At 43.2% G+C, this 16,242-nt stretch overlaps 1 protein-coding gene across 2 annotated transcripts in view; it reads right to left on the minus strand.

The window, feature by feature from the left end:
• Nucleotides 1-16,242, minus strand: part of B3GLCT (beta 3-glucosyltransferase) — a 110,485-nt gene that overhangs the window by 62,691 nt on the left and 31,552 nt on the right. The window lies entirely within an intron of this gene.

Genomic DNA, 16,242 nt, shown 5'->3' on the forward strand with positions numbered 1-16,242 from the left:
CTCCAGGGGCTCTCCCTGGCACAGGGATCGAACCCAGGTTTCTTATGTCTCCTGCACTGGGAGGTGGGTTCTCCACCACTAGCACCACCCATACCTTAATATAAAATATAAGCCTGGCAGTACATGAGTTTATGGTCTAATTCAGTCTCATTATTCAGACCCACTACTCAGAAAGCAAAAGCCAAGACATTTGTTCAGCATTAGGTGAACGTTCTAAAGGACTGAATCATGTTTTAAGACTGATCCCAGTTCAACTGCATTTCCAAAGCCCAACTATTATATAGTTTTTAGGCACTGAACTGAGCTTTCAGACTAACAAATAAATCATGACAAAAATTAACATCTGTTTATTGTTATAATTTCTTCCATATGAAGTAGGCCTATCTTATGAGGGTAATAATAGAGATGTATAATATCTTGTTGGGAACATATATCAAGACAGATTTACTAGCCTTTAAAAACCCACTATTCATTTATGGACCAGCAGATTACTTGTGATGCTATAATAACAAACCTTCCAAGAACCTAAGCCTATATTAAATATATTTTCCCCAAGAAATTTGTCTTAATCATTAACTGTCATTTCTTAACAAGAGAAAAATATTACCTCATCATTGATGTAATTTATTTTAACTATTTACTTTGAAATGCTCTACTAAATACATTTTTATAGTTCATAAAACCTGCTTTAAATAATCATTCACTCACTCATGAGAGGCAGTGAATCTTAGCATTTTAGGAACCTGATTTCTGGAGCCAAAGTGCTTACATCAGAATCCCAGCTCCAGCTCTTCTGAACCCTGCAGCCTTGAGCAAGTTCCCAGACCTGCCTGTGGTCTGTTTTCTCACCTCTAATACGAGGGAGGGTCACAATAGCCCTGGGGATCAAGTGAGTTAATATATGCCAGGCACCTGGCACATGCGTGAATGTGATGGTTACTAATATTATTATTGATTGTATGATATTTGTTGAGTAACTACTATGTTCCAGGTATTGTTCTAGGAATATAGCGAACAACTATGGAAACACAGGTCAGAGTCCCTGCCCTCTTGGATCTCAAGTTCTAATGAAGGAGGCAGACATTAAGCAAAGAAATCTAGAATACACTGTCAACAAAAAAATGGAATAAAAAACAATAAAGCCAGGCAAAGTGAGAGAGGGTACAGGCATGGAGTTACTTGCACACAGCAGCTGCAGCAATCTGCCTGGCCCTGAGGTTAAGGCCCCACCTGCGTGTCAGGAGACAGGACAGAACTGAGAGGCAGGTCTGAGAGCACCTCTTATTAGGGATGGGAGCACAGGCAGGTTGCTGAATCCCGCGATGCCTTGGTTTCCTCTCTGCAAATGGGGAGAGTTGCAGAAACCACATAATAACTCAGATGAGCTGAGGCTTCAAAAGTGGCAGAGTGCACTGACACGAGCACGAAGGAAAATAAAGATGACAGTGCGTGCTCAGTCACTTCAGTCGTGTCTGACTCTGTGTGATCCCATGAACTGTAGCCCTTCAGGCTCCTCCATCCACAGGATTCTCCAGGCAAGCATACTGGCATGGGTTGCCATGCCCTTCTCCAGGGGATCTTCCCGGCCCAGGGATCAAACTCGAGTTTCTTATGTCTCCTGCACCGGCAGGTGGGTTCTTTACCACTAGCCAGCACTCAGTCAAAGTCAGCTGTCATCACTCCTGCAGACGTGAGCCCTCCTCAAGGGTCTCCACTGCAGACCCCAGCCCCACGTGTTAGGAGTCTCGCTAATCCTGCCAAGCCCACCTCCCCAAATAGGAACTCAGGGTGCTGTGTGAGCTCAGAGTGGCTGACCCCTCTGCTAACATCCCAAGAGACCCCAGTTCACTGTCACCATCCGTGGGAGTTCCTGCAGCCACCCCAGGCAGGAGTCCAGCAAACGCCACTGCAAGGCTCAGTTCGGATGTCACAACAAAGCTAAACTTTCCAACCAGGGCAGGCTGCTGCCTGGCCCGTGTTCTCACGGTGGCTGCTGATGTGGCCGCAGGAGGGGACGTGAGTGTCCCTCGATCCCAGCACGGGCCTCCTGGAGGGCAGCTCATGCAGGGGAACGACCACGGGGAATCACAAGGAGGAGGTCACCCCAGAGGAGTCACCTGGCCCAGAGCACTGCCTCGTCCACACACCAGCATGTGCTGCCGCCTCATCTGGTCCTGTCACCACCAGGGGAGGGAGAGCTGAAGTGCTCACTTCAGGACTTCCCCGCAGGTCCAGTGAAGACTCCACGCTCCCACTCCTCCCTGGTTGGGGAGCTAAGATCCTGCATGCCAAGCAGTGTGACCAAAACATAAAAATTTTTTTAAAATAAAAAAATAAAGTGACCACATCTATGGGTCTTGGCTCCAGACTCACAATCCTGAGTTACAACGTCCAACGCCCTCCCTGAGCCAGGGAGACCCCGAATCTGGCCTCTGATGTCTTTAGTGGGCCGAGCCCACTCCCACCAGACTCACATGGGGTTGAGTTTGCCGGTAAGGGAGGGGGTCCGAATGCTGGGGGCCAAACAGAAAGGCATGTTCATGACAAGATGTGAGGAACTGATCACTGCTGAGCAAGCCCCCGAAGAAATGGACTGTCTCACTACTCTGTGTTCTGGGGCATCTTGCCCAAACCTTACCTGAGTCAATATTCCACAAAGACTTAGTAAATGGATGCATAAATTCCTATTCAATAGCAATGTAATAAAAACTTAAAGTTTAATAAATAATGTTATTACCTAACAGTATCAATTATGACAAAAAACAAACTTCACTAAGAAATTAAGCATTCGATTGATGTCACCTAAAAAAGGAAAGACCTTGAGCTGGAAAAGATTGAAGGCAGGAGGAGAAGGGGGCAAGAGAGGACGGGAAGGCTGGATGGCATCACCCACTCAGTGGACATGAGTTTGAGCAAGCTCCGGGAGATGGTGAAGGACAGGGAAGCCTGGCGTGCTGCAGTCCATGGGGTTGCAAAGTCAGACATGACTGAGTGACTGAACAACAACAAAAAAGGAAGCTTAGTGAAAGCCACTTGACTCATCTTTCAAGGAAGTGCTTCACACTGCCTCCTTGCCAACAACAACAACAAAAAAGTCTAAAAATAGAAAACAGAAGGCCATTTTCTTAAGCTTCTTCACACTAATCCATGAAAAGCTTTGCTCCCAGCTCTCCTGGCTTATCGCATGGAAATAAGGTTTTTTTAAGTTAATAAGTCAGGGCCTAACTCTTCTCAAGAAAGCAGTCATTTCCAAAACTTTCTGTGAATAAGCAGAAAGAATCATTCATTTGTACTGTTATGATTCTACCAGGTTTTAAATAAAGTTCATACCACAAAAGATGGCAATGAAATTAGAAGTGCCTGTTCTCTTTCACTTTGGTTATTTGATTTCCATGTAAATCTTAAGAGTCAGCCTGGCAATTTCCAGTGAAACATCTACTGGGGTTTTCATTGGGATTGCATGTAATCTCTTGATAAATTTGGGGGAAATGGACACACTATTGAATCTTACAATCTATTAGTATGCCTTTTTTCTGTTCACTTAGGCTTTCTTTAATTTTTCTTTAATTTTCCTGAGAAACCTGTACGCAGGTCAAGAAGCAACAGAGCCAGACGTGAAACAACTGACTGGTTCACAATTGTGAAAGGAGTATGTCAAGGGTGCATATTGTCACCTTGCTTATTTAACTTATATGCAGAGTGAAGTGAAAGTCGCTCAGTCGTGTCCGACTCTTTGCAGAGTCATCATGATGCAGAGTACATCATGGGAAATGCCAGGCTGGATGAATCACAAGCTGGAATCAAGATTGCTGAGAGGAATAACAACCTCAGATGTGCAGATGATACCACCCTAATGGCAGAAAGCAAAGAGAAACTAAACAACCTCTCGATGAAGATGAAAGAAGAGAGTGAAAAAGCTGGCTTAAAACTCACATTCAAAAAATGAAGGTCATGGCATCTGGTCCCATCACTTCATGGCAAATAGACGGGGGGAAAAAAGAAACAGTGATAGACTTCATTTTCTTGGGCTCCAAAATCACTGTGAATGGGGACTGTAGCCATGAAAGTAAAAGATGTTTGCTCCTTGGAAGAAAAGCTATGACCAACCTAGACAGCATATTAAAAAGCAGAGACATTACTTTGCCAACAAAGGTCCATCTAGTCCAAGCTATGGTTTTTCCAGTAGTCATGTATGGACGTGAGAGTTGGACTCTAAAGAAAGCTGAGCACAGAAGAACTGATGCTTTTGAACTGTGGTGTTGGAGAAGACTCTTGAAGTCCCTTGGACTGCAAGGAGATCAAACCAGTCAATCTTAAAGGAAATCAGTCCTGAATATTCATTGGAAGGACTGGTGCTGAGGCTGAAGCTCTACTACTTTGGCCACCTGATGTGGAGAGCTGACTCACTGGAAAAGACCCTGATGCTGGGAAAGGTTGAGGGCAGGAGGAGAAGGGAATGACAGAGAATGAAATGTTTGGATGGCATCATCGACTCAATGGACACGAGTTTGAGCAAACTCAGGGAGACAGTGAAGGACAGGGAAGACTGGCGTGCTGCAGTCCAGGGGGTCACAGTCAGACATGTCTTAGCAATTGAACAACAATTTTTCTCAGTAATGTTTCCTACTTTTACATGTAGAATCCTGAATATTTTTCATTAGATTTATCCCTGGGTGTTTAATGCTTTTTGATGCTATGAATAATTGATATCATTTTAAAATTTTCAATTCTAATTGTCACTGCTTATATATAGAAATACAACTGATTTTTAAACATCGACCCTTATAACTAGTGACCTTGATAAACTCCTTTGTTAATTTTGTACATTTTTTTTTCTTCATGCACAATCTTATAGTCTCTGAATAAGGAAGTTTTCTTTCCATCTTTTTTTTTTTTTTAAGCTATTGTGGGTAGGGAGAGTACAAAGATTTCTAAGCAGCTAGTCTGGCCCCTTTTGGCCTAAAACAGAAAATATAATCCAACATCTGCCATAAAATGAAATGTATTTGTTCAGTCACGTCTGATTCTTTGCAAACCCATGGACTATACAGTCCATGGAATTCTCCAGGCCAGAATACTGGAGTGGGTAGCCTTTTCCTTCTCCAGGGGATCTTCCCAACCCAGGGATTGCACCCAGGTCTCCCACATTGCAGCGGATTCTTTACCAGCTGAGCCACCAGGGAAGCCCACGAATACTGCAGTGGGTAGGCTATCCCTTCTCCAGTAGATCTTCCCGACCCAGGAATCAAACTGGGGTCTCCTGCATTGCAGGTGGATTCTGTACCAACTGAGCTATCAGGGAAGCCCAATGGGGGCACCATACCCACCTAAAAAATAAAACACACCTTGTAAGCCTAATCCACTTCTGAATTTTCTTTTCTGTATTTGGAGGATGCCTTAAAAATGGATCCATAATTCATCTGTGCTTCTGCCCTGCCCCAGGTCCTGCCTTCATTCTAAGCTCTGCCCATCCCACTCTCCATGTACTCATCCTGCAGGGACTTCTTCCCTGTTCCTCATTCAGAGTGATTCCCCGACCAGGCATGACCTGTGCCTTGTGCTAAGGTAAAAGGTCACACTTCAGAGTCTTCAAAACATACATGAGCCTTTATTTTACTAGAACCTATTTTATTTTCTTTTTTAGAAACTACTTTAAAAAAAAAAACCATGTTTTAGCCTCTCTCCTTCACTGTTTCAAATTTAATCTCTTTTAAAAATCTTTTTTAAATTTATTTTTATTAGTTGGAGGCTAATTACTTTACAATATTGTAGTGGTTTTTGCCATTCATTGACATGAATCAGCCATGGAGTTACATGTGTTCCCCATCCCGATCCCCTCTCCCGTCTCCCTCCCCATCCCATCCCTCTGGGTCTTCCCATTGCACCAGCCCTGAGCACCTCGTCTCATGCATCGAACCTGGGCTGGTGATCTATTTGACATATGATAATATACATGTTTCAATGCTATTCTCTCAGATCATCCCACCCTCGCCTTCTCAAACAGAGTCCAGGGCCAAAAAACTAAACAGACATTTCTCCAAAGAAGACATACAGATGGCTAACAAATACATGAAAAGATGTTCAACATCACTCATTATCAGAGAAACGCAAATCAAAACCACAATGAGGTTCCATCTCACGCCGGTCAGAATGGCTGCTATCCAAAAGTCTACAAACAATAAATGCTGGAGAGGGTGTGGAGAAAAGGGAACCCTCTTACACTGTTGGTGGGAATGCAAACTAGTACAGCCACTATGGAAAACAGTGTGGAGATTCCTTAAAAAACTGGAAATAGAACTGCCATATGACCCAGCAATACCACTCCTGGGCATACACACCGAGGAAACTAGATCTGAAAGAGACATAGGTAAAATTGGGGAAAATAATTCATAGATATGTAAAAGAGGGGAAATACACTAATCACAACTGCTTGCTTAGTAAAGCCTTCCTCCCCCACTGCCGCAAACATAAAAGTACATCTCAGTTCTGTGCCCTCACAAAGGATTCTGAAACTTAAGTCAGAGATATTTTGAAAATTAATTGAGCTTTCCAGGCAACTTTATAGCATACTCAATGGAAATGGAGACGCAGAGAGGATGGCCCTATCTCTTAATTATTCTCGCCCTTGCTCTAGGCACGCTGGAGGAATCACCAGCCTGTCGAAAACTATTTGTAACCATCTTTTTTTTTTTCCATTTATTTTTATTAGTTGGAGGCTAATTACTTTACAATATTGTAGTGGTTCTTGCCATTCATTGACATGAATCAGCCATGGATTTACATGTGTTCCCCATCCCGATCCCCCCTCCTGCCTCCCTCCCCATCCCATCCCTCTGGGTCTTCCCAGTGCACCAGCCCTGAGCATTTGTCTCATGCATCCAATCTGGACTGGCGATCTGTTTCACACTTGATAATATACATGTTTCAATGCTATTCTCTCAGATCATCCCACCCTCACCTTCTCCCACAGAGTCCAAAAGTCTGTTCTGTACTTCTGTGTCTCTTTTTCTGTCTTGCATATAGGGTTATCATTACCATCTTTCTAAATTCCATATATATGTGTTAGTATATTGTATTGGTGTTTATCTTTCTGGCTTACTTCACTCTTTATAATGGATTCCAGTTTCATCCACCTCATTAGAACTGATTCAAATGAATTCTTTTTAATGGCTGAGTAATATTCCATTGTGTATATGTACCATAGCTTTTTTATCCATTCATCTGCTGATGGGCATCTAGGTTGCTTCCATGTCCTGGCTATTATAAACAGTGCTGCAATGAACACTGGGGTGCACGTGTCTCTTTCAGATCTGGTTTCCTCAGTGTATATGCCCAGGAGAGGGATTGCTGGGTCATATGGCAGTTCTAGTTTCAGTTTTTTAAGGAATCTCCACACTGTTCTCCATAGTGGCTGTACTAGTTTGCATTCCCACCAACAGTGTAAGAGGGTTCCCTTTTCTCCACACTCTCTCCAGCATTTATTGCTTGTAGACTTTTGGAGAGCAGCCATCCTGACTGGTGTGTAATGATTTGCATTTCTCTGATGAGTGATGTTGAGCATCTTTTCATGTGTTTGTTAGCCATCTGTATGTTTTCTTTGGAGAAATGTCTATTTAGATCTTTGGCCCATTTTTTGATTGGGTCATTTATTTTTCTGCAATTGAGCTGCAAGAGTTGCTTGTATATTTTTGAGATTAATCCTTTGTCTGTTGCTTCGTTTGCTATTATTTTCTCCCATTCTGGAGGCTGTCTTTTCACCTTGCTTATAGTTTCCTTTGTTGTGCAAAAGCTTTTATGTTTCATTAGGTCCCATTTGTTTATTTTTGCTTTTATTTCCAATATTCTGGGAGGTGGGTCATAGAGGATCTTGCTGTGATTTATGTCGGAGAGTGTTTTGCCTATGTTCTCCTCTAGGAGTTTTATAGTTTCTGGTCTTACATTTAGATCTTTAATCCATTTTGAGTTTATTTTTGAGTATGGTGTTAGAAAGTGTTCTAGTTTCATTCTTTTACAAGTGGTTGACCAGTTCTCCCAGCACCACTTGTTAAAGAGGTTGTCTTTTATCCATTGTATATTCTTGCCTCCTTTGTCGAAGATAAGGTGTCCATAGGTACATGGATTTATCTCTGGGCTTTCTATTCTGTTCCATTGATCTATATGTCTGTCTTTGTGCCAGTACCATACTGTCTTGATGACTGTGCCTAAAGTCAGGCAGGTGGATTCCTCCAGTTCCATTCTTCTTTCTCAAGATTGCTTTGGCTATTCGGGGTTTTTTGTTAAAAATCTTTTTACGTATTTATTTTTGGCTGTGCTGGGTCTTCAGTACTGTGTGGGCTTTTCTCTAGTTGTGGCGAGCGGGAGTACTCTCCAGGTGGGGTGCAGGGCCTTCTCTCTGTGGTGGTCTGTCTCATTGCCGAGCACAGGCTCTAGGTGTGTGGGCTTCAGGAGCTGCAGCCCAAGGGCTCAGCAGTTGCAGCTCCCGGGCCCTAGAGCACAGGCTCAACAGTTCTGGTGCTCAGGCTTCACTGCTCCGCGACATGTGGGATCTTCCCGGATCAAGGATCAAACCCGTGTCTCCTGCACTGGCAGGAGGACTCTATACCACTGAGCCACCAGGGAAGCCCTCCAATTTAATCTCATTTTGAAACTCCTCTGTGAATTGGGCTATTGGGATTGAAATATATACACTATTGATACTACGGATAAACTAGATAACTAATGAGAACCTAGTGTAGAGCACGGGGAGCTCTACTCAATGCTCTGGGGTGACCTGAATGTGAAGGAAGTCCAAAAATCAGGGGCTATATGAATACATGTAACCGATTCACCTCGTTGTAAGCAGAAACACAGCATTGTAAAGCCACCATATGCTGATAACAGTTAATGAAAATAAATAAAAATTTAAAAAAGAAATTCCTTAGGAGAACAATAATGGTTCCTATGATTTTAAGCAAGTGTTCATACATTTCTAACGCTGCAGTAAAAATGATCTGGGCTCAACCATGGTTACTGGATCCCAGGACGCAGGACAGGGGAAAAAAATAAAACCTCCCATTGGACAGTCTCTGCATCACAACACAGACCATAGACACAAACTTCTCCAATCGAGTCTTCACCAGAGACTGAGCTGTCAGCGCCCATTTTTAGTTAACAAAACGAACAAACAGAAAAAACAGAATTTTCCCACAAACATCCAGTCCAGAAGGAATTTTTTCAAGTTCAAAAAACCTAAGTCATAACATAATTGACACACAGATGCTACACAGAATAGGTATTTAGGACAAAACACACTCAAGTGCCTGATTAAATCAGAGATTGTCTCACACACACACTCTGCTCATGGGTTTCTGTCAGCCTCACCTCCGCTTGGCTTTTGTTCATGTGCCTCTTTAAATAGTCAGGCTCTATAACTGCATGCTACCCTTCCATCTGTAATTCAGGGAGAAAACATTTGAGGAAAAACAGTAGCACATCTTCCGAATTTGCAGTCTTCTCTCTAGAGACGTGCACTCAGGACCCTGAACTAGGCAACCACACTCCCCCACCTCGCCAGCTCGACTTCCCACCCATTTCCATCTAAAAGACCACTCTTCCTGCTAAAACACGCTTTACTCATCCCCCCAAACAAACCCTAGGTCTCTATGCACCCCAAAGTCAACCACACTGATGATTCATGTCTACATCGTCCAGATCCGTACCCTGTTCTAAACCAACATCCCTCCAGCTCATTTCCTGTCCCCTCTTCCTGGTCTGACACAAGTCTTCCCTCTTTATCTCCTCAAGCTTCACCAGGCACTATCGGCATTATATTCACTCATGCTTTTTCCACATCACTCTGCTTCCTAAACAGCTTCGTGACTATTGTCTTTTCCAGGGTCCCACGGACTGTCTAGAGATGTTTGAAAGTACCTAATATAGCTAGAATTGTGCAGTTAATATTTGTCCAATAGATAGGTTAATAGACTTAACTTGATTTCTAATTTCTACTTATGTGTGTGCTCAGTCATATCCAACTCTTTGCAACCCCGTGGACTGTAGCCCACCAGGCTCCTCTGTCCATGGGATTCTCTAGGCAAGAATACTGGAGTGGGTTGTTGCCATTTCCTTCTCCAGGGGATCTTCCTGACCCATGGATCAAACCTGCATCTCCTGCATTTTCTATTATGAGATGGTTACCATCTATCTTATTCCATGGGCTCACAAAGAGTAGGACATGACTGAGTAACTGAAAAACAACCACCACCATCTATAAGTAATTCAAGGAACTGGAGTATCTTTGTCAATTCCTCTCGAAGTGCTCCACAACAATCCAGAATGGTTGTCTGCACACAGGAAGCACTTGGTAAAGTTTGCTGGCTTCCTCATTAGAAGAAATGTCTCATCACAGACTTCAAAACCATTATGAACTGCACTATAAGCTTCAAACCTAGAGATGGGAATGACAATCCACAATGACCCAGACTGTTTCAGAAAACAAGAATAGCTTCACCACTCCAGTAACAACTCCAAGTCCAGTATTAAGTTTCAGACAGAAAGTCTGCTTAGGCTCCTGGTTCCTACAGTCACATGAGAAGAATGAAAAACGTCTTGTGTTTTCAGTAAGACTGCATTTTAGCATCCTGAGGCAAAACAGGCATAGAGGACCACTTGCCAAAGCAAAAGAGAACAGCTAAAAGCAGATGCACAACTGCAGAAACCATTAAATTTTTGCACCTTAATTTTTGGCAGATTTCGTAGTCAAGTGCAACCCAACAGGAGTAATGAATAAATAAACAGCAGCTCTAGACATCTGGTGGTGTGGGAGGAAGAGATATTTTGGGCTATCAGATAAATATTCACATGATAAAACTTACCGGTGATTTCTGTCTCACTAAGCAACTGTTCTGAATGCTCATGGTGGGCAAATCTATGGAAAAAATCAAAACTGCACCCTGAAGACATCGAGTTCAGGTTGCAGGTGACATCCTGTCCCATTAGAGGCGCGGCGCACACCTGGCAAACTCTGGGGCTGACCCCTCGGAGGAGGAGGAGCTGGCCGCTCCAAGCCACAGGGCTGGGGAGGCCCTCATAACTCAGCCTGGGGTTCGAACATCCTCAGTTTCCTCGGCTGATGACTAGGCCGTCAATTCCTTCTCAAGAACGTGTCAGTTTCAGACATAGAAAATAGACTTATAGACATGGGCAGAGGGCAGGAGAGGGTGAGATGTATGGAAAGAATAACATGGAAACTTACATTACCATGTGTAAAATAGACAGTCAACGGGAATTTGCTGTATGTCTCAGAAAACTCAAACAGGGGCTCTGTGTCAACCTTAGAGGGGTGGGATGGGGAGGGAAATGGGAGGGAGGTTCAAAAGGGAGGGGATATATATATACCTATGGCTGATTCATGTTGAGGTTTGATATAAAACAGCAAAATTCCGTAAAGCATTTGTCCTTCAATAAAAAATAATTTTTCTAAAAAAGGAAAAAAAATCAGTTTTTTAAAACAAATTTCAGTCAAGCTATAACTAGGGAACCACTGCCTGCCTCTCAAAGTGACCCTGCTGCCCTATATTTTGTGTATCTCAGCACTTAATTCTCTGCACTGAGTCTTCTTTCTCTATTTCCATGGAGTTCTAGGTCAGGGAGCTCATCACTGCTCGAAGAACTGTCTGCAGGCTCAATGTGAGCTTTCAGTCATCTGTGGATCTCCAAAATGCTACCCATGGAATAAATTCAACTCTCAATCATATAAGTAACATGAAGAATTCTACAAAGATTAAAAAATGAGCCAGCATCATGAACAGTTACAAATGCTTATAATCGTTCCAGCCATTTCAACTACCACAAGACGTGTTAACCCAAAGATGAAATTACTTTAAGTAGTAACAGGACACCATGGATCTTGTGAGCAAATTAAACCCAAGTGCTAAAACAACGTTCTGTCATAACTATTTCAATACTCATAGCTGGCTTTCATGCTAGGAAAGAATTTCAGAAAAAGAAAAACAGACTGTGTGATAATTAAAGGGAGCTTTCCTATTGCTTCAGTCTAGACTCCACATATGACCATGGAAATGGGATGGGGAGAGGGGTTTCTTAATGATGATGCTTAATTAGGTGTCTTTAAATGTAAAATCAATACTGCCACCTAGTGGCCGTCTAAGTCACTGGCTAAACAGCTGATCTAAACTGCAAACAGTGCAAGCAAAGGACAATACCAATTAAGCAGAAGCACACTGAAATTAGACAGATGGCGTATTAAAAGGCAGAGACATCACTTTGCCGGCAAAGGTCCATACAGTCAAAGCTATGTTTTCCAGTAGTCATGAGCAGATGTGAGAGTTGGACCATAAAGAAGGCTGAGTGCCGAAGAATTGATGCCTTCTAATGAAATCTGGTGTTGAAGAAGACTCTTGAGAGTCTCTTGGACTGCAAGGAGATCAAACCAGTAAATCCTAAAGGAAGTCAACCCTGACTTTTCATTGGAAAGACTGATGCTGAAGCTTCAATACTTTGGCCACCTGATGTGAAGAGCTGACTCCCTGGAAAAGACCCTGATGCTGGGAAAGATTGATGGCAGGAGGAGAAGGAGGTGATAGGGTGAGATGGCTGGATGGCATCATCGACTCAATGGACATGAATGTGAGCAAACTCGGGGAGACAGTGAAGGACAGAGGAGCCTGGCCACAGTCCACAGGGTTGCAACGAGTCAGACACAACCTGGCAACTGAACAACTTCAAGGTCATATCCTTAAAAGATCCCTACTTGTCCTCCACACACCAGGGTGCAAAGTAAGGGTGCCAGCCAGCTTCAACCATGCAGGTAAGGACAAGACCCCTCAGCTTACAGCAAGCAAGACAGAAGGAAAGCAGAGCAGAGCTGCGTACTCCTGCCCTCCTCAAGTTGACTGTTTATGGGGAAGTGAATTCCCACCTTCCTTAGTCATTGTTACGCTGGCTGTGTGAAAGAAGTCAGTGAACGCTCTGATTCTTTTCCATACTGTCTCTCAAAAGACCCACTTAAGCGTGAGATCACACTTTCCAAGCATCGACTCAGGCCCATTTTATTCTACTTTTCTCCCTAAACTCTGCGGCTTCCTAGGGAGAAGTGAAATAGTTTTTATATTTAATATAAGAGGTGGTGGCTCTAATCAATTTAAAAATTAAGACAAATAATTTTAATAGATAAAGTAATTTACTTAAAATAATGCTTTAAAAAAAAGAAAAAAAATAATGCTTAGTTTTCATCTGTTCCATTTATTCTGAATTCAATTCAAATGCTGTATGCTGAATATTCACTGTGCAAAAGGTAGTATGATAGAATTAAAAGCAGAAGAAGCCAGAGCATCTGCCTTCAAAGAACCTGTGATTTCATATGAGTCTGTGTGCTGTGTGTGTGTGTGTGTGTGTGTGTGTGTAGTCAAGACTGCAGTGTGTAGTGTGTGTGCAATCCATGACAGCACTATTCACAATAGCCAGGACATGGATGCAAACTAAGTGTCCATCAACAGACAAATGGAGAAAGAAGATGTGGTACATACACATTGGAATACTACTCAGCCATAAAGAAGAATAAAATGCCATTTGCAGTGACATGGACGGATCTAAAGATGATCATACTAAGTGAAGTAAGCCAGAGACAAATATATGTGCAAACTAAAAACAAAGATGCACACAAACTTATTTACAGAACAGAAACAGACTCACAGACATAGAAGACAAACTTACGGTTACTAAACGGGAAGGGAGAAGGATAAATGAGGAGTTTGAGATTAACATATTCCTGCTACTATATATAAAATAGATAAACAACAAAGATCTACTATGGAACACAGGGAACTATATTTAATACCTTCTAATAACCTATAATGGAAAAGAATCTGAAAAAAAATTATATCTCTGTGTGTGTATAAGGATAGGTGCATATACAAACACACACACATAAAACTGACTTACTTTGCCACACACCTGAAACACAACATCGTACATTAACTAAACTTCAATTTTAAAAAACAGTTTAAGAAAAAACTAACCATACTGCAAGAGAAATAAAAGGTAACTTCTATTACTATAGAAAAAAAAATACGGAGAGGGTTGGATGATTAATTTCAGGGACTCAGTGTAATGAATATTCACTGAGGACTCAGGTTCTGAACATGGAAAGCTCTGTGCTTGGTTCTGAGGATCAAAAACCAATAAGACAGTCTCTGCTCTCAAAATTTATAAAAGAGAGACGGAACAAAAACAGTACAAAAGTGAAAACTATGCAATAAAAGCAGAACCAAGGAGGAAGCAATTTGTCCCTGTGGGTCAAGATGCTGCACAGAACGGCACCCCCAGGAGCTTGCCAAGATGAAGGGGGTCCTGTGCAAGGTCACAGGCATAGCCAGGTAGGCCCAGGGACGCCCAGGAGTTTGCAGTTACTGGCAAAGAAAATACAAGGGGACGAGGGGTGGGAAATGAAGCTGGCACCAAAGGTGGGATGAGAGTTAACAAGCTCTGGTGGGACGTCTTGGCAAAAGGTAAGGAGCATGGGAGGTTCCCACAGTTCTGCCAGATCCACACCCTCAGCTGCTGTCACCCTGCCTCCACTCCTGGGAGACGCACACATTCTCCAACCATATATACAACGGCCACACTCTGTTTAGACAGGAACCTGTACCCATCCTCCCCAGAGTCACCCAGTGGTCCTGCATGTAAGCCCCAGATCCCTGAAGAAGCAGGCATTCCCAGCCCCTAGCAGCACTTTCTGCCTAAGGGGCAGGAAAGAAGAAGGAACATTTCATAATCCCTGTTCAGTTCAGTCGCTCTGCCGTGTCCGACTCTGCAACCCCATGGACTGCTGCACGCCAGGCCTCCCTGTCCATCACCAACTCCCGGAGCTTGCCCAAACTCATGTCCACTGAGTTGGTGATGCCATCCAGCCATCTCATCCTCTGTTATCCCCTTCTACTCCCACCTTGAGTCTTTCCCAGCATCAGGGTCTTTTCCAATGAGTCAGTTCTCTGCTTCAGGTGGCCAAAGTATTGGAGTTTCAGCTTCAGCGACAGTCCTTCCAATGAACATCCAGGACTGATTTCCTTTAGGATGGACTGGTTGGATCTCCTTGCAGTCCTAGGGACTCTCAAGAGTCTTCTCCAACACCACAGTTCAAAAGCATCAATTCTTCTGTGCTCAGCTTTCTTCATAGTCCAGCTCTAATATCCATACATGACTACTAGAAAAACCATAGCATTGATAATAATAATAATCTCTATTGCTTCCCTCCAAAAGGTACCCACATACCTTTTCCCCACTGTAAACAAAGTTCTGGGAATACTTCCCTGTCCCTGGTTCACTGGAAGTCACTCTGGCCCAAGTTGGGTTTCCAGACAAATAATAACGAAAGTCACTCAGTCGTGTCCGACTCTTTGCGACCCCAAGGGCTACAGTCCATGGGATTCTCCAGGCAAGAGTACTGGAGTGGGTTGCCTTTCCCTTCTCCAGGGGATCTTCCCAACCCAGGGATCAAACCTAGGTCTCCCACAGTGCGGGCGGATTCTTTACCAGCTGAGCCATAGGGGAAGTCCAGACAAAGGAGAACTTTAATCAAGCTACTATCTCTAATTACTGCCCCACCCCAACCAAAAAACCCACTTGTCTACAGCCTGCAATCCTTTCTTGTCCCTTGAGATGTTCTGATGCTCCAAGGAGAGGAACCAGGATCTGTCCTTGTGAGGACATGGGGAGGTTGGATGACTTTCTGACATACAGCATTTAAAGGACAAACACAATAAACCTCACTGTCAGCAGTGCCCTGACGTTGAACACCATTAAGGTTGTTCACTTTTCCATTGTTATTTCCAATCCTTTACTTCCACACTCCCACCGGCAGAAAGCAAGCCATCTGCCAAACACACAGGTCTCTGGTTGAAGAACTCTTGATGGCTTTTACCTCCAGACAAGCACTTCTGTTTTGAAGGCCAAGGCCACAATCATGCAGTGGTGGGCTGGGAGGGCCCTCTCTGCTTGGCTAAGGAGGAACGCTTCTATATGGCTGCATACGTGGGTAGATCTTCCTTTGCCGCAAACCTCCCACAATATGCAGAACAGATTTCAATTCAGTTCACGCTTATTTTAAACTTTATTAAAGTATAGCTGGATGTGTCAATCTTTCTCTCCATAATCCTCCTCGGATATTACATTATAAATCAAATCAGAAGTTCAGTTAATAACAACCAATCAAAAAACAGATTAAGAAACTCATAGAAGAAGCAC

Source organism: Muntiacus reevesi, chromosome 11 (genome assembly GCF_963930625.1).
Source record: "Muntiacus reevesi chromosome 11, mMunRee1.1, whole genome shotgun sequence".
In the NCBI taxonomy this organism is placed as follows: Eukaryota; Metazoa; Chordata; class Mammalia; order Artiodactyla; family Cervidae; genus Muntiacus; species Muntiacus reevesi.